Genomic DNA, 26,346 nt, shown 5'->3' on the forward strand with positions numbered 1-26,346 from the left:
AGAAGTTTCTAAACCTCCATGATTTCCTGTTCTTTTTAAACAAGGTATTTCTTTCTCGTTCTGTGTCTTTTTTTTTCAACTTTGCTACTGATTATATTATATATTTCATATCCCTTTGTATGGCTTTATTTCATACCAATTGCCAGTTTTTGCTTCTTTTTACTCCTAATCTCTGATGTTTCATATTACAGCATATGCTATTGTCATTACTTAACTTGCTATTTACTTATTTTTGGTTACTTATTTCTTGCTTTATATCTTATTATGTAATATTTGAGCATTTCTTCTTTTAATAAAATTTTCAGAACTGAAAAAAATATATATATATATATTTGCTAACGTTTTAAGAGTCTACAAAGGCTGGAACATTACAATGAAAGAGGATTGTTTATACAATAATAAAAACGTTTTATTGGTCTTAACATGGCTTTTGTGCTTTTGATTAATTTTAACTATCTATCACGGATCATTAAAGCAGCTTTAGGCCACATTTTAAACTGCTTTCACTGTACATTTACTGTTTAAAGAACATATTGATCTGAGGAGAAAATACCAGCTTTAGGTAATTTTCTTCATTTTCTTACTGGACAGGATATTAAAACACCGATAATGCCAGTTAAAAAACCAGTCACGTGCCAAACATAGCCAGATCAGAAGTTGTGTGTCCTGTGAGCCACTTTATTTCAGCATGCTCGTCTGCCTAGATTTCAGTGCTTCTAGTTTTAAACAATGTCTCTGGCTCTATGAGCTTTAAAAAACATAATTTATAAAAAAATACATTTAGCAGAAAATGAGCCCAATGAGACTGGCTAAATGCTGTTTTACAAACGGGCGTGATCCGGGAATATGGGCCACTTTTTGGGTGTGCCCAGCCCGAATTGTGATCCCAATCCGACCCCGCCACAGCATTTCTCTGACGACAAAGACCCGTAACGCCACTTTGAGGTGCAGTCGGATTGTTTGTTTCAGGCTTGGTGCCAGTTAAATGAAAGAAAAGTTTCATGCTACTTTCTCCCGCCTTTTTTCCTACCTTCGATGTGTGCACTTGTAAGCCAGGCAGCCAGGACAGGAGCAGAATGAAATGAACAGATCTGTTGTAAGGAAGAATGGATGAGGTTTAGTGAAAGTGTAGCAACATCTCTTTTAGTGGTTAATTAAATGCCAGCGTGAGTTATTGGCCTGCTCCCGTACAGTCGGGAGTCCTAATGGATTGTACTCACAGTGTACGGAGTCAGATCTTCGCCCCCAGGCATGTATTATTGGTTTCCGTGCTTATTTATTTGCTTGTAATTTTACTTTGACAGTTAATTTTCTCTCCCTACTTACTGCATTGATTGCAGTAGAGAGGTTTAGGGTTTTAAGTAATGGGCCGCTGCGCCGCCTCCCTTTCTGATCCATTCTCCGTTTTATATAGAGGGACTGAAAAGCACAGCAGTTGTCGCGATAAAAAAAACAAAAAAATGCGCTGGTGGCGCAAGAAACATTGTGGGCCAATCTGCGGCAGAGTTCAGTGGCATGCAGGGCACTTCCTGAGGGGTGGACAAGGTGGAGCCCATCAATGATGTTAAATGCCAAAGCTGGTGTTCACGTATTAGTACATTAGAAGACTTGCACTCCATGTGTGTTTCATTTAATCATAACTTTGTACAAATATAAACAAGAAAAGGGGTCGAAACAGGTCACCGTGATCTAGTGCAGGTGGGCATTAGATGGTGGATGCAGCCTCCACTGGCCACATGGTGGATCCCAGGGCCGGCTTTAGTGCTGGTGGCGCCCTGTGCGACAATGTTTGTTGGCGCCCCCCCAATGACCACCTCTGCCACGGATACCCTCACTAGCACCCTTTAACAGTCACCAAGTCACCATAACCACACTCTCTCAGATGGATTGAATTAGTTATATAGACGGTGTATAGTGCCCGGGGGCGGCCTAAGAAATGGCATAAGATATGGGGACGATGGAACCAGTATAGGGGTGATATATGTCTGCCCCCGGCCACTGAACCGTTGGAGGAGCAACTTTCCCCCTAGCTTCACTTCCAACTTGGGATTTTTATGATGACTATATGCTAGAATGTTATCGCCTCTGCTTCTCCCTCATCCACCCGACCGGTGGCTTTGTTCTGATTTTGGGAATGGGGCCGCGCCCCCATCGGGAACTGGCACGAGTTTATTGTGTATACTGCCTTGCTTGTGTTATTTCCTTTAGGTTGTTTTAAAAAAAATGAACCTTTGTTTTTTCCTGTACCAGAGCTATGGACACTTCCATGTGTTGTACTTAATTGGCTGCCGAACCTCCGGGATGTCGGCTGAATAGCTGTGTTCCAGACTGACATAAATAAAGGTTTTTAAAAAAATAAATAAAAAAAAAAAAGGATTAGTTATATAGCGCCACTCATACCAGTGTAGGGTGTCCGAGCACTTTGCATCACACACACATTACACAGAGACAATCAATCATACGTGTGTAAATCAGTGTATAGGAAATGTTACATAACCCAAAGGACTAAAAGTGTAGGAGTCACATGTCATCCATACTGGTAGGCAGTATAGTTTAAGAGTGCTTGGTGTGGAGAAGCACAAACTCAGTGTTGAAAAAGAAACAGCATAGTTGGGAGTTTTAACCCTTTTTGCAACATTAATCAATGTTCTAATAATGTATATTTTGCGGTGTGTATGCAGTTCTAGGATGACAGTTAATAGCTCACTATTCTATATTAGGACTTTAAGTTATAAATTGCAAGTAACAAAAGGATGTCTCTTTTGAAAGCAGTAATCTGCTGATCTGTTTACATCATATGCAGTCTGTAATCTACTTGGTACACGTTCTTTGCAGCAGGCATATTAACCCTCTGCACTAACTTCACCTAAGTCAAAACCTCAACTTTACAAAACACTGATCTCTCTCCAGGAAGATAATTAATCACACAAGTTTTCTTAACATTTATGTGAGGCCTGGTAATTGCCGGCGGAAAGAAAAGCAGTAGCAGGTGCTTCAAAAGCTGCGCCCTCAGGAAGCCAGCACCCGGTGCGGTGGCACCGGTCGCACCCCCCTAAAGCCGGCCCTGTTGGATCCCATGAATCAGCAGAGGCCCTTGTGGTCCGGGTCTATTTTTCTACAACCAGTCTTTGAGAATGCACTCTGGATCACAATTTCCATCTATGCGGATTCCATTTATCCAGACGACTACATGACCAGAAGAACAAATCGAGCCAAGCAGGATTCACCTGCATCTCCAATGGATGGGGAAGCAGTTCCATGTATTTTCAAATGAGCTTTTTCTCAGTATTCTCAAGTTTAGAATGCTTTATTGTGGTAGTAAACAAAGTAAAACATCAATACATGGTATAAAAACAACAGGATGAGAAATACAGACAAAATATATGTGGCAATGGGAAAAATAAATCCTCAAAAGATAAAGCCTGTACGAAGAGTAAATGCATTTTAACTTTTTGAATTAAGAACAAGAAAGGAAAAAAGAAAAAGAAGGAAAAGGGAGGAAAGAGGGTAATAAAAGTAAAGTAGAGGAATAGAAAAAAGAGGAGGAATGAAAGAAAGAAAGAAATAAAGCTTAAAAATGTAATAAGATACAGATTGGTATCATTTGTACAAGCGTAATCAATTGGCACACCTGGAAAGAAAGGATGTTAGTGGTAACCACAACAAGTCATTTTTAACCAGCCAAGAAGTAGAGGAAGCATAAGCTTGGTCAAGCAAATTCCACCAAGCTTGGAAAGAAATTTTCGAGGTGTCCATCCAGTTAGCGGTGATAATCTGAAAGGAGATGGCTAAAAACAAATCAATGAATTTACCCATGTTGCTCTGTACATTCCACACGGTAGAAGAACAACCTAAAAATATATGTACAATATTAAAAGACACAGTAGTTGATAAAATTTCATTCAATTTGGACCATATACGGGACCACAAAGCTTTAACCTTAGGACAGTGAAAAAACATATGAAATAAATCAATACTCTCATGGGAACAAGACCAACATTTTGAGGAATCCAATAGTTTGAATCTGTGTAAGTCAGTAGGGGTAAAAAAAAGTCTGTTATAAAAATAATATAAAGTCTGGGTTGTACTAGCTGAGCGTGAGGAGGTGTGGCTTTTTGACCGAATAGAGTCCCATATTTGAAATGAAAAGTCTTGTGCTAGGTCCTTTCCCCACAGAAGTTCTAGTTTGGATTTAGTTATGACATTAACAGGGCGAAAAAGTAACTTGTATATAACAGCAGCTTTAAATTGAGTGGAGAAGTCCAAAGAAGAAGAGATAGTTTGGTCATGTGTGGTAGCAGAATTACTTTGACAAAGATAAAGAGTCAGAGAGTCTGTGAGCAAGGGGTATTGTTGGGCTCGTGTGGAAGAGATACCATAGGTTCCAGTGGCGTAACGAAACTTGAGGGGGCCTCCCTGCAAAGCACATGGAGGGGGCCCCCCCTCCCTCCCTCGGCAGCGCGGCCCACCATCCACCATTTTGCCCTACCACCCAGAAATCTAGCATATTTTGATTTGAAACCTCCAACATTTAAATGAAATGCCTCTATATTGTCTTTCTCTAAGTTCTAATGAGAAAGTGGGAAACACTCAACATACAAGCAATGCCATTTGTAACAATAATGTCAAAAGCAGATTATTTAACTGAGGCAGCAATTAGAACAATGCCAAGGAGCGATCCTATTGTCTCAGGAACTGCCTATGGCTGAAGAACAAAGAACAACTATGAAGGGTCTGAAATAGAATCGACAATACCTTGAAACTTTGAAAGACCAACCCAAACCTGCAATTCCATAAAAACTCGACTGACAATATACATGAGAAGTACACACACTATAACTCAGTAGCCTGCGAAAGTCAAGAGAAATAGACTGGTGAATTATCTGCATGCCACACACTAGCAAGGGTCAAGGGTTGTGCATGATAATAACGCGAACTGAGGAAGTAATTTCAATCATAATGTCTTTATTAGTAAGCACTGCAAAACAGGCAGGCAAAAAAGGCTGAGGAAGAAAACTGTTTGGATGCTTCAGAACATTGAGCAGATGTTTGTCTGTTTTAATTTATCATTTCTGCAGTGTAAACAGTGCTAAATACAAGATTTAAGGTACACGCATTACAGACAAGTGTAAGCAACACCATAAATAACACAGCGCCTTGCATTCTGGGAGTTGTGCTGTGACCATCTAAGTAAGAGGTTAAACATTCCAGCATGCAAAGTGTTGTTGGATAAAAGCTACGAATGGACACGACATGGTGCCAATGCCACTTGGCAGCTATGTTTTATACAAGCACAAGGGATGTTTAATTTCCTCAACACAAGCTGCAGAAGTCTGGCATCAAATAGCAAACACGTTGTGCGGAGAACCCATAAACGTGCTGTGTTTAGTCCCCGTGTATGGACCTGAGGTGTCATTCTCTAAGAGACCAAGTGGTAAAAGCCCACAGTTGTCTCTAATGCATGTTAGGGCCAGGCAGTGGTCAAAGTGGGGGATAAAAAGTAGGGGAACTGTGGGAGGAGAATCAGAGGGCGGGAATAACCAATGGATTGGATCAGTGGGTGGAGTGAGAGGTGTGGCAGAAAGAGCAAAATATCCCAGTTTTTAGTATTTGTTTCCCATTTCACTAACCGGTTACAGCTTATTACATTATTTAATTTAACCAATAGATACACATGTTTATTTAAGGTTAAATATGTGTTATTGACATTAAAATACATTCACAAAGTGGGATACGTTTCCAATCACAGAATGTCCCAAACATCCTTAAAAGTGGAATCGCAAGCCATTTGTCTCCCAGCCATGGAGTTTCTGTCATCAGCACTTCTCCTCCCTTTTTCCACAAGAGCAGTTCAACATGAATGGTAAAATATCCTAGTTTGCAAATGTTTTCCACATAACTATGGCTTTGCCATATTTGCCACATAATACATCATCTGCTGCATAATCTGACGATTTTAACTAATAAATTGTTTATAGCTCAAACACATCAAAAGTTACTAAAAAAATGTGACTTGTGCTGCTGTGAAGTGGAGGGTCCTTTGCAAAGGTTGACTTTCACCTTTCTCATTGCTGCAGTTGTATGTTCCACTAGTACTAATAATGAAAAATCTTTGCAGAGACTGTTAGCATGTGCAAAAATTTCAAAATAATAAATTATCAGAAAATTTACAGCATCACTAATACCAATGTAGGGTGTCAGAGAACTTTACATCACACATATTACACAGAGACAATCATTCATATGTGTGCAAATCACTGTGTAGGAAATGTTACATAAGACAAAGGACTACAAGGTGTAGGAGTCACATGACAACCATACTAGTAGGCAGCATAGTTTAATAGTGATTGGTCTGCAGAAACACAAACTCAGAATTAAAAACATTATACCATGGTTGGGGGTTCTCTTTAATAATCAGAATTGATTTCTACCCAAATGAACCCTTTTTTGCAACATTAGGATAATCGAAGACTGGGGGGAAAAAACATAACGCTCTAATGTATACCTTGGAGTTTGCATGCAGCTCTTACATGACAGTTAATAGCTCACTGTTCTATGTTAGGATTTTAACTTACCTGCAAGTAACAATAGGGTCTCTTTGACAAAAGCAGTGACCCACTGACCTATTCACATTATGCGCACTTTGTGATCTGCATGGCACAGGTTCTTAGCAGCAGGCACATTAACCCTCTGCTCTTCCTTTTCAGGAGTCAACCCTTCCACTAGACAAAACACCATCTCTCTCTACTAAGAACATTAATCATTGGAGTTATCAAGACATTTTTATTGTTGCCCAAAAGATTTGGTGGCCAGGAAGGAGGCAGCAAGTGCTTTTAAAACCATATTATACTTACAAACACGATGCCCCCACCTGAAGTTAGCGCCCGGTGCGCTCGCACTGCCCTAGAGCCACCCTGCTCAAGGGTCCTGTGACCTCAGTGACAGAGTCACTGCCACTCTATGGTGTGCTGCTTCATAGGTCTGTCCCCAAGACTGGAGGTGAACTTCATGGATAGTGGTGGACAGGCTTTCAAGGTTAATCCACACTTGCCACGGTTAGGGTCCACCTACTGTTGCTAAGACACCTGGGCATCTAAAGTCTTGGGGCGCCTTCTAAGGTGTAGCACAGGATGTGCTCCCTCAGGAGAGTGGCCTGCGAGCCTGACCATTAAGGCTGAACCTGGTTCACCAGTTCCACTTCAGCAGCTCTGATCATAGCGCCACATCCTCTCCCCCACTGAACACCATACTGCCCCACTTAGAGAAACACTGCACTGACCCGCTATAAACACCTGGATGTGACTCAATTCTAATTACGCACTAGACAAGAGCAATATGCTGCCTAAAAAAAATTAACAACATCCTAGAAAAAGCAAACATTCATAGGGAATGCAAGATTAAATAAAGCATGTGAAATGTAAGCAGGAACAACATGGTTACCTTTTTCCTTTTACACTCATTATTCTGAAATTAGTGAGTGCTTTTGCATGAAAAGGTAAGGCCATGACTACAGGGCCCGGAAGGAAGACCACATTCATAAACACACAGGGGCTGTACACATTTTTTTTCCAATTCACCCATCCAGCAGGTATTTCAGTACTTCCAGGCAAGGTGCACTTTCCCACACAGGGAAAACAATGTTGTTCAAAGAGAGAGGATAAAACAAAAGTATCACTTCACTGTAAAACACTGTAAAGTGGTGCTAATATGTTTAGGTGTAAATAAATCAATCTGGCCACCTTGTAACCACTCTGTCTTGCTTTAATTAGTTATTTCTTTTTCACATTTGGAATGTTTTATTTCTCTCCACCCCGAGGCTGCACTTGTGTCAGAAAAAGACAATGTATCCAGCAAAAATGTTTTTCTTTTTTGGTTCCATTTCTCAGGGGAGCAAATAAACGAAAGGAGGGAAGAGAGGGCAATACCTGTTTCTTGAAGTCTCGGTTTTCACTAACTGAGGAGCTAGACAGAAAGAGAGGGAAGATTCGGAGGCTTAGAGGCCGTCACCGTGGCATGCGTGCACAGGTTAATTTATGGGGACTTGGGGAGGCCGTGTGCGCAGGAGCACCATTTTATTTGCAAAGACTGAAGAGCCGTCTCTCTCCACTGAGGGTGAAGGGGCCCCTGGAGCGTGGGGGCCCCCCGCACCGCGGGGGCTGCGGGGGCCTGTGTTACGCCCCTGATAGGTTCTTTGGATCTCCGGGTAATCCATAGGGGACCCATCTCTTACTAAATGATCAAGTGTGATGATGCCTTTGTCAATCCATTCTTTCCAAAATAAAGCTATGTTGTTAATTTTTAGATGTTTGTTATACCAGATTGAGGTACTAGAGATGTGATCCGCAGAAGAGAGCTGAGTTGTAAGCAGAGAGGTAGCAATTGGGTAAAGATAGGTGAAATAAAAACATTTTGGAGGTTGGGAAATACGGGTAGCTGAAAGAAAGGAAAAAGGTGTGTATTGCGCCTGTTCTATGGAGCTCCATGCTGTTACAGGTAAATGAATAGAATCAGATCAAAGAAACCACATTTGCTTCAGGGAAAATGCAGAATGATAATGTTTGAGGTTAGGGAAATGTACTCCTCCCAACTCTTTGGAAAGTTGTAAACGAGAAAGTGAAATCCTGGCCTTGAGTTTATTCCAAAGATATTTGGTCAAAGAGCGATAAATACTGGTAAAAAAGGAGTTTGGAAGGGAAACTGGAAGCATAGAAAGAACAAAATTAATAATTGGGAGAAGCATCATTTTGATCGTAGCTACTCTACCCCACCAAGATAAGAAAAGTGGAGACCAACTTTCCATGAGATTTGATATGTTTTTAAGTATTTCAGCGAGGTTTATTTTGATAGTTTCTCTAATATTATTAGCATAAAGGATTCCTAAACATTTGACACTTTTGGAGTTCCATTCAAAACCAGTGTCATGAAACATATATGGAAGACAATACTTATTCAAGGATAGAACTTCGGATTTATCAATATTTAACTTATAGCCAGAGACAGAAGAGTATTCTTGTAGAAGGGAAAAGCATGCCAAAAGGGAAGTTGATGGATTAGAGATATATAGAAGAATATCTTCTGCGTAGGCAGTAAATGTCAATGTTATTAAATTCAAAACCTGTATATTGTGGTGAACGTCTAAGTTTTTCTAAAAAGGGCTCCAAGGCAAGAATAAATAGGAGAGGGGAAAGGGGACACCCCTGTCTCTTCCCTCTAAGGAGTGGGAAATACCCGGATTGACATCCATTTACCCAAATAGAAGTAGTGGGGGCAGAATATAAAAGTTGGATATATCTAATGATGGGCGGGCTAAAGCCATGCCACTTAAGTGCGCTGAAGATAAAATCCCAGTTAACCCTATCAAATGCTTTTTCAGCGTCCAACGTAATAGCAGCAATGTGAGAATATGATTTGGAGGCCAAGTGAATAATAATAAGAAATGTTCTGGAATTATCAGTGATGGAACGTCCTTTAACAAAGCCAGATTTATATATGTTGATAAGATCCGTAAAGACTTTGTTAAAGTGAAGAGCAAGTAATTTAGCAAAGATTTTACAATCAGTGTTGATAATTGGCCAAAGATCTGCCTGCCTTATTTCACCCACCATACATAATGGCATTACATTTTAGGATATTGTTACAAGCAAAATCCAACGACTGTTTATTGCTTTGTAGTTTGGCTTTAATAAGAGATGAAAGGGTATCAGGACAGTTAGAAGTGAAATACTTATGTTCTAAGACTTTAATTTGCTTCAGGATGTGTGTGGAATCTAAGAGAGCCTTCTTTTTTTCCGGGAGACAAAATTAATAATAAAACCCCTGGCAGCAGCTTTAAAAGCATCCTAAATAAAATGATATTGAGAGGAAGAGGAGAGGTTATTTTGAAAAAATTCCTGGGTGAATATCTTGAACTGTTCAATAAATTGAGTGTCTAGAAGGAGGGAGTTGTTGAAATGCCAACGTCGGGAGGAGGGGGGAGACGAGGGATAATATATATCTAAAATGACGGTGGCGTGATCTGAAATGAGAATGGAGCCAATCTCTGCATTAGTCATGTATTGTAAGGCTGGTTGGGTGAGAAAAATATAATCAATACGAGAATGAGATTTATGTATAGGAGAAAAGAAGGAGAATTCTAAAACATCAGGGTGGGAGGTTCTCCAAGAGTCTATCAGTCCTCTGGAAGTGATAGCGTTATGGAAAGTCTTTTGCTTCTTGTTGGGGATATATTTCGTTTGGGAATTCCAATCTAGAAAAGGATCCATAAGTTGGTTACAATCACCACCTACAATCAGATTTTCGGCAGCATGTGAGGAAAGAAGAGTAGAGAAATCGTTCCAAAAGGTTAAATCAACACCGTTGGGGCCATAAACATTGCAAAGGGATAATTGAGCATCATTAACTTTAGCATTCAAAAACAGCCATCTACCATCAGCGTCTTTAAATTCATTCTGGAGGAGGACATTCAAAGATTTGTGAAACAATATAACCACTCCACCAGTTTTTGTTATTCACAGCCGGAGAACAGAAAATGTCTCCTACCCATTGTTTGCAGAGAGAAGGTAAATATTGTGCCTTAAGGTGTGATTCTTGCAATAATGCAACATGACATCTTAATTTAGCAAGGTGAGACAGGACACGTTGTTTTTTAACAGGACTACGAATACCTTTAACATTCCATGAAACTATACGTAGACCTTTCATCAGATAGATTTATGCAAAAATAGACAGGAGAAAAGATAACACTCAAAGAATGAAAGATAAAGAGGAGGTAGAGATCTAATCAGGATAAGGGTGCCCTTAGGGAGGTAAAAACCCAAGATAAGAAAAAAAGAAAATATAGAAAATATAGAAAATTCCAGAGGAAGGAAAATACAGGAATTCGCTTGGTGTAAGCGCCAATTTGAATGGAGGAAAGGCTCATAAGATACCATAGAATCAAAACGAAGAGAAGTAGATAAAATAGAGTAGAAGGCAAGACAGTAGGGGAGTAGAAAAGAGGGAGATAAGAAAGGAGAGAAACAGAGGAGAAAAGGGAAAGGGGAACAAAGTTGCCCTAAAGAAGCTAACAAAGAAAAGATGACCAAAAGCCAAGAAGCTTTAGTCATAATGTGGAGCATCAAGAAGAACAATAATGCGAGAGGGGAGAACAGAAAAAAAACAAGACGGCCCACTCCAAGCGGGGGGCATGGAGGAAGAACAGGTTGACTACTTATGAGATAAACAAGAGGAATAAGAGAAACAGAAAAGAAGTAGCAACTCAAAGAAACAATGAGGAGGGGGACTTACCAAACATTAGGGTACAATGCTACGAAGCGGATAAAACAGCACAGACATATTGATAACTCGGATATGAACGTCAACAGCAGAGGTGTACAAGGAACATCTAAAAGAGATGGGAGAAAATAGACAAGAAAACAATTAAGGTTTGCTCAGGTCCATAGCTTCTCCTTTGTGAACATGGATGAATTTACGAAGTTCAGCTGGGTCTTCAAAAGTAAAAGTTCTGTCCTTGTGGGTCACTTTAAAGAAGCATGGGTGGATGAGACCTTTGCAGGCGTTCATGGCTCTAAGCGTTGGCCTGAGGTCTAAAAATTCTGACCCTTCAGAACCTTCTGGAATGCCATAGATACATAGGTTGTTGCGCCTATTACGATTTTCTAAATCTTCTGTAACTTTCTTAAGTTGAGCTACTTCTTTAGTGAGAAAATCCACTATGGCGACAACGTCCTGTGCATCGCTGATTTTTTGTTCCACGTCTGAAATGCGTGACTCAAGGCCAGACCATTTATCTTCAATTCGTTGAAGTGAAGCAGTGGTTTCAGTCATGAAGGGTCTGATGTTGTGCAGTTCTTCCATGATATCCTCTAACGTCAGCTGAGTCTTTGCGACCTCCAACAGATGACCCTGATGCGCCGTGAGGCTTGGTAGAGTTTGAAGCATCCATTGCAAAGCACGGAATTCTGCACGGCCAACCATATGCAATTATAGGCACAAAAAGTACAAAGTCACAGTCAGTAACAACCAGTAGAAAGGAATGCCAACCTACCAAGTGAAGAGAAGGACTAAAAATCGCTAATTAATCCTGATGACGCCATGAACAAAAATAAAAAATAAAGTATCTCTTATATGATGAGTAAAGCACCAATTGGCAATAACATCCTCTCAAAAAGACAAAAAATTAGGAAAATGCACATTTTGGCAATGAGGCAGCATCAAAAACAAAGAAGCGCGGAGTGACTGCGAGGAGAAGGCCAGAAAGCAGTAAAAAAAGACCAAAATTGTTAAAAAAAAAGCTTGCCTCAGTGTGCAGCAGAACTTCTAGAGTCGGAATCCATTATTTTCGGCATGGTCCAAGCATAAGAACAAGCCCCTCGATAAAAGCAGATTCAAGGAGCAGCCATCTTGGATCGCCGCTGCCGAGCGCCCCTTCTTCTGACTATTCTTTGTTTTACTCAAAGGCAAAATTAAATATGTTGCCAATGATATCTGAATGATCTTAAAAACTTCATGGCCCTCTTACAGAGAGTTCCCCACGGTAAAGGTATTTGCCAGAAGCAGTGAATAACTATAAATGTGTGCTATTGCACCCATCTCGCCATGTATCATATTTTTCCTCACATTTCTCCATCATTAAATATTGGCAGGCATGACCTGATTAAATGTATCAGGGGAAAATTGTGAGGGTGCTAACATTACCGCACAACTCATAATCTGGTCAATGTTTACACCTCCTTTAGAACTATCCCTCAAACTGAGAATCAAGATCTATGAGGCACCTTTGGGGAATGCGCTGAGGATTTGTGTGTTCATTTTTACCAGCTGCATCCTACGCCAAATGATCATGAAATTCATTCTCAGGTAGCGCATAGATGTACTTCAGATTTCTTCTTCCATCCATGTGTCTGCACCCCAACTCCTCTTCCCTATGTATTTCTTGCAGTCCTGGGCCCATAGGCCTTTCTCCAGGCAACAGATCATGTTATTAATTCAAAACAGGAAGTGGTCAAACCTAAAGTAGTCTGGGGCCTGTAGTTCCTGTTTTAGTCCTCTTAGAGTTTTTTTTTTTAAACATGAAAATGGGCGGATATGGAGGAGAAAGGGGCAGAGGGTTAAAGTGTGTTCTGCTCTTGTGGGAAACATGACCCCAACCCATGTCATCTGATCTTCCTATAAAGATTATTAAGTATTCAGTCTCTAGAAGTAAATAATTTTTTGAATCCCATTCCTTTACAAGAAGGTCTTCTCTCAGCTCTTGCGTTTTCTTTTATTTATGATCTTAAAACATTTTTCGGAGAGAGTTGTAAGAGCAATGCATTTTCAAGTTCCCTTCAAGTGTGATGATTCATTTTTATCTAGTTTTCAGAATTTGTTACACCTGATTTTATTACAACTGTGAATATGATGTGAACAAATCTGTTTTGTGGTTTGGGAATTTTTGAATGTACTAATTATAATCGGAGATGGAAGTCGGTTTTCAATCAGAATAATCAGAAATGCTTGAAACTAGGCATCACCCTTGATGTCAAGAGTCAAGGTTTATCCAATTACATTTCAAGGGAAATAGTGTAACATCTTCCAAGTTGTATGGCAAGCCATGAATTGAAATGGTCAGTGGCGGCTCCTCCGCTAAGGCAGAGGAGCATCGCCCTCTTCAATAGGAAAAATAAAATGATAATAACGTATAATTTCATTTTTCCTATTGAAGTGATTGGCTTCCAGGGTGGGGCTGGCCAGAGCAGGGAGAAGAGTGGTTTGCACTCCTTACGTGACATGACTGCTTGGCCGGCCCGCATATTCTCCACCAGGCTGCATTACACAGCATGGTGAGGAACATGCAAAGCCTCTCAGTCCCCGTCTGAGGGCCGTGGTTTGGCGCTCAGACCAATCACAACGCTGCATTGCAGTGTTGTGATTGGCTATGGGGAGCCTGGGAGCCCAGGTGCTTCCTGCTCTTTCCTGCAGCCGGCGGAGACAGGAAGAAGAGGACAGGGAAGAGGCGGGGCTGGCCGGCCTAGGTAAGTGTATTTTAAAAAAATGAAAGAAATGTCCATCCCATGCCCCACCCGCCCCCGGCTCCTATCCCCGCCCTACCACTCGCAATCGGTAGCAGCCACTACTGGGAATGGTGTGTGGTGGTGTTCATTCTTTTAGGGATCCAGAGGCATATCATATATGAATTTGGAAGGAGCTGGTCTTCGATTTAGGGGAAACAGTGTGTATATACTGCAGCATAATTTGAAACGAATCACATTGCTTTTAGGAAACGGCTGAAGCTTTGGTTCTTGCTTCCCTAAATGTAATCTTTCTCGTTTTATTGCAGGAGTAGACAAGTTTGGTTTGGTTTCTTAAACACCTGTAACCCTATGGGTAACAACGAGCTGTTGAAAGTTGTTAACATAACATCGCATGACCAGAGGCGATATGACTTCTTTTTCATCAATTCAGTAGTTCATTAATGACGTCAGCTTGCACATCATTCAGTAGTCTCTGTGGTGATCATTCACATTTTTTTCTACGGTGGATCCATCAGGGTTTTCGTGGCCAAAGTCTGAAACGATTTACCTCTTCATTTGTTGAGCATTTAAAGGGAACTTTCCCTCCTGAAAGGCCCTGAAGTCTTAACTGTTCTGTTCATTCTCTCATTGGCTGGCTTTTGTGAGGTTTTGGAGACTGTTACTTCCTGTGTTTATTGTCAAAATGAATGCTCTTTGAGTGAATATTTGTGTTTTAAAGCCAATAAATAATAATTGAGTTTTCAGTGCCTTAAATTTTGATCTTGTAACTATGTCTTCAACAGTTCTCTTTCATTGTGGAGTCATGCGTGTTTTAGTTCCTTTGTTATTTTAACTCAACTGTTGTACTGGAAAAATTAGGTTATACTCCGTGTAATTGTATTCTTTCTACAGCCTTGCATCCTCATATCGTATCCTACCGCAAAAGAAAATCCTCTATGACCCTAAATTCTGGCATGCAAAACTGACCTTTACTCAAAACGTCTTACTGTTGCCTCCCCTTTTCCTTCAAATTGCCTTCTTCCCTTTCATCCTCTGCGTGCCTTCTCTGTCTGAGTACAACCTATTCTGTCATTTGCATGTTTGCCTTAATTTCTATTTTCGACTTTTGTAAACCACTGTCCACCCATTTACAAGATCACAACTTCTTCTCCTCTGATAGTCATACCCTGCAACCTAATAATATCTGACTTCCTCCAGCTCACCTATAAATCCCACCAGGCATGTGCATGTGTCATTTACCCACCACCCTACTGATGATCTCAAATAACTCCTATTTAATCCACAAGAAAGAATCTTGATTGCATGGAGTGATTTGCTTGGGCACACAAGACTAAAGATACTGGCCTAACCACTAACCTTGGGTTTCCGCAGCAGCTTGCTGCTCAGCATAAAGCGCTTCAGTGCCTTTTTAGTGGTAGTAAGTGCTAAATAAATACAAGTACAATTCTTATATATACTATCTGCCTATCGACATGGGCCATTACTTGCAGAAGTAAATATTTTGTTATTTACCTTGAATTTTGCTAGAGGAATTTTGATGCTCAGAACCAGACATCCAACTCTGCTTCTACTGGCCTGAGACAGCCACATATGTGTAGCACTGCTGTAACATGCTCTAGCACAGTCTCAAACACCAATGCACCGCCGTCACAGGGAGAGGTATAGCCGGGTTTGTCCATTGCAGCTTCATAAGCTCGAGTATGGACTAAAATGTTTCGGTGGAGCCCTAGATACTAATCAACGCCTTTTTAATATCATGTAAAGAATAAAATGCCCAGTGCAACTTCCCCATGGACATGTCTAACCTAAAATGTGCAGCTCAGACATCCAAGGTTTCTCTAAAAAAGCCCAGTGCACACAAAAATATACAATCAAATGCTCAGTGCATTTCCCCATGTGCAGGGATATTCTCAATGCCCCTTTGCAGCCGCTTAATATATAGGAGAAGAGAAGACCCTAAAGACAAGTGGAGCTTCCTCATATTTGAATATGGATTTCAATTCCCATGTATTCTTCTGATGTCCGGGTATTCAAGGGCCCAGTGCAGCCTCCCTATGCACAGGTATAGCGCCAAATGCACTGTCTCCATATGAAGGTATAGGCTCAAGTTCCAGAGTGCAATCTACTGCACAAATATTGTCCCAAATTTCCACTGCATATCACACAAGAGTTGGCTGGACTGAAATGCCCAATTTGGCCTCATCGTGTGCACATCTAACTAAAATTCACAGTGCCACCTGTGTATGAAAAGATGTAGCTCACATGGCCGGAAGAGCATGACACTGGAGCTCCTACCTCAATTCCCAACTCCCTTTTCCCCCTTATCGCTTTTATCTTTGTCTTCTGTCCAGAGCCTTGCCATGAGAGATGGTCAGCCAGCGGCAGGATGCTGGGACTCAAGGGGCAACTAGTCAATGGTGTGTGGACTCCCACGCCCTACTCACAGGGATCTGTTCACCTCAACAATAGCACAGGATGCTGTCATTGCTTCCTTCCTTTGCTGCAGCCCACCAATTACTTTTTCTTTCCCAGATAGATTTTGTGTCTGAATTATCAGAGCGAGACAACACCCTATCAATTGCCTCTCCTCACCATACTCAGCACCATTCAGGATGTCACGAAGGGGCTCGCAGAGGGGGAAGGTGTGGGAGTTCATAGTAGTGAGGCAATGGGTAGGATCTTCAGAAGTTAAACAGGGTTCTAAGATTTAATGTGGATTCTGTCAACAAATATCTTAGCACAGATCTTGCATTCATAATTTGAGATGTATAGATCTACTGTTGAAAACATTACAGGGCCTATTCTGCATTAGGGTGACAATTATATTTGATTGATCGATTGACTCACCCAGAGTGATGAACCTTTACGGTGTGTGAAAAAGTTAGGTAAGTGCTGGTGTAATGATCGGGAAAAGAGAGTTTTAAAAGATTGTTGTGATGCCTCTGTGGTCAGATCGATTACGACCTAGTAGTCGTAGCATCCTTTATTCTGCAGAGTAGGCCCTTTGCTAAACTGACTCAGATTGCAGAATTCCAGACTCAACACTGGTAACATTCTTGATTAATAAAGCACTCATCATTGAAAAGGATAAGACTCTGCCAATTAGTTATTTGGATCACTCTGCTTGGCTGAAACCTTGGCACTGCTATTAAAGACACCATTGCAGAGCAGCATAGGAACTGGGTGCACGCACAGGGACTCTTGTGGATTAAACACATAGTACACCCAGATACGTTCCTATGTTACTATGACAAGGGCAGCCATTGGGAGCCAAATGGCGAAATAATAATCACAAGGACATTTTTGAAACCTTTAAAACACAGCAGTTTGAATAATATAAAGCCATTTTGGATACTAAATGTTACTTTTTAAAATATTCTATGTTCAAAATAATCCGTGTGAACTATGCTGTCCAATTTACTAATTGGCTACTGCTGAGGCCTGCATGTCATCAATTGCCCTGTTGTTATTTTAATTTATAACTCGCACAAATCACCCCGGGAGGGGTATCTCGGTGCAAATACCAGGATAAAGAGGTAGAAAATAACGCAGCTAGAATGGACCAGTCTTAAACAATTTCCTAAATTGGAAATGATCCTTGCAGATTCGAATTTGAAGAGGCAGCCTATTCCAATAAGACGGGGATCAGAAAGAAAGCGACCTGCCTCCAGAAACAGGACTTTCTGACCCTTGAAACAGTGAGTAGAGCCTTGTCGCAAGATCTTAAAAGTCAAAAGGGGTAATAGCTAGTAAGCTTAGAAGATAGAATTCTGTTTCTTTCCCGTAGCCAGTGTAATACATGCAGAAGAGAAGAAGATGCGGCTCCAGAGGGGGAATATCACAAATTTTTGGCCAATGTTTTTATTAGTAGAATTCAATTTATAAGAAACAAATGTAAAGAAAATGCGGAACATGATGGCAATTTAAATAAAATACCATCTAAGTAAAATTACAAATGTCTAGGGCTTCGTCGGGCCCATCTACTGTCCAGCAGGATCCCACACTTTCATTCCTATCCTGTTTCGTCAAGTGACACTTTACAGCGACTAAGCTTGGTTGCATTGTTTGATAAGGACATTGATGCTACTCTTGGATGGGAACTTAAGATGTTTCCTGATTTATGTGATAGGCTTATGCAGGAGATCGTCAATGGCCTTTGCTGAAAATAGTACACCTGATAATGTGCGTCATGTCTCTGATAAATAGACTAACATTTGATATGACTGATCTTTGCTCCAATCATTTTATTGTCAGGCTCCATATTGTAAGTAAATTCCTGGAACATGCTGTGACTGAACGGTCTGTGCCCTGCCGGAACCTATATGACATCATTAACCCCAGGCTGTCATGGTTTAGTGTACATCATGGAACAGAAACCACCTTAACTGAGGTTATGAACAGTACCCTAAAGGTTCCTAACAAAGGGCTTCTACAGCAGTGGGGGCAGTTGGGCCTATCCACAGTGTAAAGCCATGTGGGTCATGTGATCGTGCCTCTCCAGAGTCAGAAGGTGTTAATTGCATATTCTACTGTGATTTCTAAGGTTTCATTGTCCTGACATACATACTATGGGGTCTAACAGGTCACTTTCTTTCTTCTACCAAGGTCTTGTGAAATTCTTAAATCTTGATAGTTCAAAATCATTAGAGCCATCTTTCTCCTTCTTTCTTGCTTTTGAGTGGCACATATTTTTTGAAATGTAAGTGTTACTTTATCTCTTCTGGTTATGTTGTCTTCTGTACTGCCGAGAAGATTTTTATTCCCGCACTAAAATATAAGCAGCGCCACTGAAATTATGTGATTGTGTTGACCTGCCGTTTTTGTTAAAAAATTATAGATTTGCTGCTTGTCACATAATCATCATCTGCTGCATAATCTGTAGATTTTTAGCAAGAAAGTTCGTTTCTAGCTCAAACGGTTCAAAATTTACTACAATGCAGCAACATGTTGCTGCCCACTCTAAGACCCTTTGCAAAGGTTGACTGGTGACTTTTCAGTTGATTATTGCTATATTTGGCTTTTAAACTGGTACTAATGAGGTACAACTAGTGCTCAGACAGTGTTAGTAAGTGTTAAATGACAAAATATGGCTGTAGTGCTCTAAAAAAATGTACCGCAGGATAGTGCATAATTTCCCTTCTCGTGTTGATTAATCTACTTAACCCCGCTGCATATTTTCGGCATCCACTGCCGCATAATTCCAGTGGCCCTGATTATGACATAACCAAACATAACATAGCTTAACATGATATGATTGAGGAATCTGCCAGGGTTTCTCGTTCATAACTGTACACTTTCATGTGTACTAAGAAACTATGTAGTAAGGTGACATTTCCTCTTCTTTCTGTGCTCCCTCTTTCCCCTTGTTGTTCAGCCTGAGTATGTGTGGAATGTTTATTAGGTCATGGAATGTTGGGTGCCTGATGTGAGTCAGTTGGTGTCAGCAGGCTGCGCAGCTAGGAGGCTGCTCCTGGTGGGGCGTACATACAGGCCTACTTACCATCTTGGCTATAACGTAAAGCTTCGGTAACTACAACCTGAATAAAGTTACTTCTTGGAACCCCTACCTGGCCTCCTGTGGACTTCCTACTACAACATTTTGGTGACGAGGATGGGATTCTAACCCACGCGTGCTCCTAGCTGCTCAGCCTGCTGATGCCAACTGACTCACATCAGGCACCCAACATTTCATGACCTAATCAACATTCCACACATACTCAGGTTGAACAACAAGGGGAAAGAGGTAGCACAGAAAGAAGAGGAAAAGTCACCTTACTTCAAAACCCTTATGTGATATATGTATACAGGAGACTGTAGTGACAGCTGATAACGAGATTGAGCAGGAACTGGACCAGCATGCGATTTTCACTGATTGTCTTCCACAAATTTTATGTTGATGTAGAAAAGTCAACTGGATCACAAAGGAGCATAACCTTCTCTAAGACTGAATCCATGATGGACAGCCTGAGCTGCTTGCATCACTTCGACCATCTTTAGCAAAGATGTGAAGGCAATTCTGAGAGTGAAGGTGCCTGAGGCTTAGCTGGAAGTACACTTGTTTTTCTAACCAGAGATGTTGTTTATCATTAAGAAAATCTTTCAGTTGGAGAAAACTAAACATTGGGATCATTCCCATTCCAGTGCAGAGTTCTCTTTACCCAGTCCTGCGTCTCTAACAATCAATAAATGATGTAGACTGTTGCTTTGGTTGATGATGTCACCTGGGGTTTTGAGATACATTGTGACATTAACTTGTTGGCCCCTTTAACCTGTGATCTTATCTTACTTTGGTAAAAAAGACAAATTCTCAGACTTGTTTTGGCACATAATGCTAGGCTGATTTTCCCTTTGATGCTGGAACAGATACATCACTGAAGACAGGGACAGTCGTCAGAATCTGTGTGTTATTCATAGTGTAGTAGGTTGCAGAACCTCTGGAATGTATCTGAAGCGTCTTAAGTCTTAATTGCAGTTTTTGTTATTTTTTTAAATATGAAAATGTGCATCTTTTGTTTCATTCAAATTTAGTTGGTAAAGATGTACTTTTTAGGTCTTGCCTACTAGACAGTGCATGCGCGTTCTGTTATGAAACATATTGCATGCTTTCCAAGAGCATACAGGAGCTTGGAACCAATTGCTTACCATTGGTTTGCTTTCCTGTCACTCGATTGTCTCCCTCTTATTCATCCCTCAGCTTGTCAATCTTGTGTTTGTTCTTACCACTGAGTATAACCTTGCCATCACTTTTTATTGTCTGGTTTCTGTGCATCCACTGCTTGCTTTTCAGGCTGGACTTGTTTCTCATGAAAGTGCATGTATTTTCCAGCTGTCACCCACGTGTACTTCTCTCCTTCTGCACTGGTGTTGGGCTCTGACACTTGAATGCTTCTCCCCAACCCCTCCATGTTGCACGGATCCTCATGTACGTTCCTCCATTGATTCTCACGTGTGCTTTCACCTCGCCCACTCCACGCTTCTCTCTTTCATCCTTTTGGTCACTGCAGCTCTTCTCTCTCTCCCCCTCATTCTCTCTCTCTCTCTCTCTCTCCCTCATTCTCTCTCTCTCTCCCTCATTCTCTCTCTCTCCTGCTTTACCCAAACCAAGCATCCGCGTCTCTTTCCCGCACATGTACCGATGCCCACTCCCGCATGAATCTTCTGAATCCCACCCACAGTGCCCCGTGTTGAAATCCCCCCCACCCGCCCCGATGCTTTTTTCCCTGTGCTGCTTCGGTCCCTTTTACTTTTGACTCCAGTTGCATTCAACGTGTTGCTTCGCGCACCCGATTGAAATAAGAAAGAAAATAAATGCTTTTCCATATTTTTTTCTTTTTAGTTACCTATCAAACTCGAATCAGAATCAGTAAATTCAAAGAAAACAAATAGCTGTGCCATTTTGTAGGCGCATTCATGCGCGGTGCACGCCCCTACAAAATGACAGCCCTATCAAAGGATTTTTAAAAATCCTTTGGCCATGCTGCTCAGCGTCAAGCATGCTGTACTGCATGGCCGAAAAACACATTGGCAAAGCCTTTAGGTCTACGGGCGCGACCTATTCGCTGTGCCAATGCTGGGTGCAAATAAATTCCACACAAGTTTGAATGTTTTCTTTTAAGATAGTGTGCCCTGCTCTTTAACTAAGGACGGAATAAACTTGCACCTACACTTGCAAAGTGAGCTTAGATGCTTTCCCGCTTGCTGATACACACACATCTGTTCTAGCTTGTCTGCCTTTTCCCATCATTGTGATTGTTTGCTTGTATTCTTTATTTTCACGTACATTGATTGAGATATACAACCACAATGCAATTGCACTTTAAATGGGCCTCAGTTGCAGAACAGGCAATAAGTCAGTTTCTTTTATGAGTAAAGTAGTCCTGTACTGCATCTCTTAAGTTTCACAATATTATTTTTAATACGTAAAACATGTATTGGAATCTACACCTCCTTGTTTGCTGCTTTTACTCCGTTATTGCTAGTTTGATGGAGATTGCTACTTGTCCAAATACACAGATATTTGGGAGTGAGACTTCTGGTTTGTCTCTATGACATGTCTTGATGAAGGGATAATCCATCCGCGAGTAAGAGACGTGGAACAAACGTAAAATGTTGTTTTGCTGCGTTTTTGAACATCTAGGAGTCTTGGATATTTCTGTGCATTGTCAAAGCCAAAAGATCCTGAATAATTTCTGTGTTTTTGTTTTGTTTAGTTTGCCTAGTTTCTATTAGGTAAATCATCAGTTAGGCCATGTTATATTGTCATGTATCTGCCTACTATAGTTAAAGCGAGACAGGGCTCGGTTGTAGTGTACTTGATTTATTTTAATGTCCTTTGGCACAGATTGACTGATTTATCGACAACAATGTCCTTTTCTGTTACCTCTTCCAGGTCCTAGGTTAGGAGTCCTCCCGTCGGTATCCTCGTGGTAAAAGAGAACAAGGCAGGTAAGTCACCTATTTTAATATTATTTGTATCACCTCCACCATTTGTTCCCTGGTGCAAACACAAATTGGAGTTCAGGGGGTTGGGGAATTAGTGCCGAGAATCACTCATGCGTGAAAAAAGAAAAGTCCCAAAAAGTCCTTTCGTATCTTATCCTTTTACAGAGTGCCCCTGGTGGTTACGTAGGTTAGGTACCTTTGTCCAAGTAGGGACCCTTCTTCCTAGTCAGGGTAATGCGGATACATGTCTAAAATAACCCCTGCTCACCCCCTTGGTAGCTTGGCACGAGCAGATAGGCTTATCTCAGAGGCAATGTGTAAAGCATTTGTGAACACATACAGTAATACAGTGAAAACACTACAAATGGACACTACACAAATAAGTAATCTTTGTCTCCAGGAGACCTGGCTTGTGAATTGTAACCTGTTCTTGGAGGGCTATAAAGCCTTTTTTGTTCCCGCGTCCCCATCTCCATGTGGTAGAGCTAGGGGTGGGCTGGTGATGTACTTCAGTCTAGTTTTTGCAGGTTCACAATTATGGCTAGTGATTTTAGCGATCATAACCCCGTTTGTATGTACCTGGATGGTAGGCTATTATCCACACAAGCTAGGGTGATAGCCCCGGGCACGATGAGACCCGTGGAGGGAAATCACCGTTTAAAATGGTCGCAGATTTCTCCTGATTCTTTTTATGGCAAAGTCCAAGAGTCTTGTGCATCAGAAATAGCTTTTTGTGTGTCAATTGATCCCGATTCGGGGGATGTTCTTAAGGCTTTTGATGCTATTATCACTAAGGTCGGGGCACTCCTACGTGTCTCCTTACATAGGACGGTGTCACCTGATCCTAGATGGTTCAATTCACTCTGCTCTAAGGCAGCGAGACAACTAAAAGAGGCCCTAAATGTTACTCCTAGAAACCAACACATGATTTGCTCCCGACGCTTAGAGTAAAAATGGACTTTGGCCACCCGTAAGGGTGAATTGAAGGAGGAAATGTGGAGAGACCTATTGGATGCTAGTACCTTCGGGAACAGTGCAAGGTTCTGGGGTATTATTAATCGACCTCTATTTGAAAGGGCGGGGGCTGGAGATGTAGGTACCAATATAACTGAGGACGAATGGGTGTCCCATTTTCAAGTTATCTTCACCTGTCCCACAGTTTACCATCAACCCCCCAGCAGGGATAATTCTAATACTTCATTAAAGTTCGAACAGAAAGAGGTGGAGAAGGGCATTTTAGGGCTCACATGTAACAAAGCCCCAGGCCCGGATGGTATTCCACTGGACCTTTTTAAAGCTAATTCACCCTTCTGGGCTCCAGTCCTGATGGCGGTGCTTAATGCGGCGGCCAGGACCGGTTGCCCGGATTCTTGGGGCACCTCGACGATCGTGCTGGTTTTCAAGAAGGGCGATCGTAACAGTACTCTGTGTTATCGCCCAATCTTCCTTCTTGATTCCGTGGTTAAGGTTGTGTGCGGGGTGCTTCTGGGATGATTATCTTCCTGGGCGGCAGAGAACAAGATCATCTCTGAAATACAGTACGGGTTTCGACCAGGGCTGACCACCTTGTCCCAGTGCCTTAACCTGTATATGATCCTGGGGAAATATACAATTGCCAGCTAAGGTACAATTTACATGGCCTTCATGGATCTTTCCTCTGCTTTCGATTGTGTTAATCGGGGGAAATTGTGGCAATCCATGAGGGCCATGGGGGTGGAAGCTAATTTGGTTGACTTCCTGGAGGATCTACATAGGGACACCAAGGCTAACATTAGATTTGCCAAGGATCTTCGAGTATCCAGGGATTTTAAAATAGAGAGGGGGGTTAGGCAGTGTTGTATCCTGGCCCCCTTCCTATTCAACTTATATATTAATTACCTGGAAAAAACTCTGGTAAATACAGGGGTCGATTTCCCTTACGTCGGGCGACGAGGTCTGCCCGTCCTGCTATAGGCGGATGACGCAGTCCTGGTCGCCAGGATGGCAAGGGGACTACAGACCCTACTTGATACATTCCGGAGCTTCATGGAAGATCGTGACCTTACTGTCAACAACTCTAAATCTTATATAATGCAGGTCGGGATTCGCCCGAAGAAACAGTACCCTTTCAAAGTGGGTAATGAGAATGTTCCGGTGACTACGTTATTCTCTTACCTGGGTGTCTTGGTAGATGATCGGTTAAGCTGGGGGCCCTTGATTAAGAGGAAAAAAGGGGAAGTAACAAGGGCGAACGCCGCGATGTTTAACTTGTCGCGAAGATGGGTAAGCGCCCAATAGCCGCAATGATGAAAATATATCAGGCTAAAAGTGTTGCCATTGCTAGCTATGGGAGTGAAATCTGGGGCTATGTATCAACTGACGCTTTACAGGTGGCTGAGTATGTTTTTTTAAAACGTCTTTTAGGAGTGCCTAGCGGGACATCAAATCTGGTGGTACACGAAGAATTGGGGTTGCCATTTATAGAGGATACCTTGGCTATGTGTCCAATGTTGTTTTGGCTCAACTGTTGGCTAAACAATGATCTAGCTCTCAATCACCAGATATTAAGAGAAATTTTGAGCCTCGACCATATGACACGCATTCCATGGTTAAAATACATTAAGGATTGCTTTGAAGAGCTGGGACCGCCAGACCTTTTTACAAATCCTGATTTTATTACATTGAAGGATGTGGAATTTGTAAAGTATACCTTCACTACCTTAAAAGGATTCAGCAGAGATGCCACAGAAATTGGAAAATCAAGTGTCCGCAAACATATGGTGCTCAAAACATCGCCATCTATTGAGCCCTATCTTTTGTGGCCACTGTCATCTCATGAACGATTTTTATTGGTCAGGTTTCGTTTAGATTATTTTCATTTGTTGCTTGCTTACCCAAAAGGAAGCTCTAGAGGTCAGGTGTTAGCATCCCGTGGCTGCGACGGAGTGTCTCCTCAGGATTTGCTACACTTTATGTTTTTTTGTAAATTTTATGAAGTACCTCTTTTAAAAAAGTTTAATTTTATCCAGGTCTGCCCAGCTCTTTTTTATTTTCAATTGTTGAAACCAGAATGTGTATCTTTTATAGTAGGCTTTCTGAAATCTTCATTGAGATCTAGGATCTGTATGGAGAGCTAGTAAATCTTTAATGTTGGGAGGCTCCCTTCATTGTGTATTTTTTCCGCTTGATTAATTTTTTGCACAAAATGTACATACTGCTGTTTTTTCTATAGGTTTAATTCCCCCTGTTTTTATTGTCATCTATTGTACTGTATGGAATTGTGTAACTTTTATGGTTTTAATTTTAAAGTTGAATAAAGTATATTTTGATTTGATTTGAAGTAATCTTTATCTAAATCAAACTAGACCAAAATGCCAAAAATCCACAATACAGTAATAAAAATATGACTTTCAAATGGTAGAAATAGTTCAGTTCAAAGCAAATTGCAGATGCGACTCTTTTCACACAAAGTACCTTGGATGCGTCGTGCACACAAATAAAAAGGGCCTCAGGGAAGGTGATGCGTTAGGCCTTACACTCCGGGTAGGTGATGCGTCGGTCCCTTGCTCCGGGGAAGGTGATGCGTCGGTTCCTTACTGCTGCACAGGGGAGGTGATGCATCGGTTCCATACTGGAGAGGAGGTGATGCGTCCGTTTCTTACTGCTTGGGGAGGTGATACGTTGGTTTCTTACTGCATCCCCCACTGATGTGACAGACTTGGCTCCTCGGTGCGATGCAATGATCTGGGACGATGCGTGAGTTCTTTCAGCCGCACATTAGGGCTTGCGTCGGAATCGGTACGGTGATCTCGGACATCGGAGATCGGTGCACTCGATGCGGCGTGCAGCGATTTCTCGAGCTGCTGGCAGGCGCTACATCAATTTCTTCGGGAATACGTTGTAAACCGGT

General features: G+C 41.5%; 1 protein-coding gene across 2 annotated transcripts in view; it reads left to right on the forward strand.

Moving 5' to 3' along the window:
- The window catches only part of TSPAN4 (tetraspanin 4), a 2,753,320-nt gene that overhangs the window by 1,243,756 nt on the left and 1,483,218 nt on the right, over window positions 1–26,346 (forward strand). For both annotated transcript variants that reach the window (XM_085644888.1, XM_085644889.1), the window contains one exon: window positions 22,405–22,460. The gene's annotated coding sequence lies outside the window, so the exon portion shown is untranslated. The remainder of the gene's footprint in view (window positions 1–22,404; window positions 22,461–26,346) is intronic.

The sequence above is a fragment of the Triturus cristatus genome, chromosome 3_1 (assembly GCF_964204655.1).
Source record: "Triturus cristatus chromosome 3_1, aTriCri1.1, whole genome shotgun sequence".
Lineage (NCBI taxonomy): Eukaryota > Metazoa > Chordata > Amphibia > Caudata > Salamandridae > Triturus > Triturus cristatus.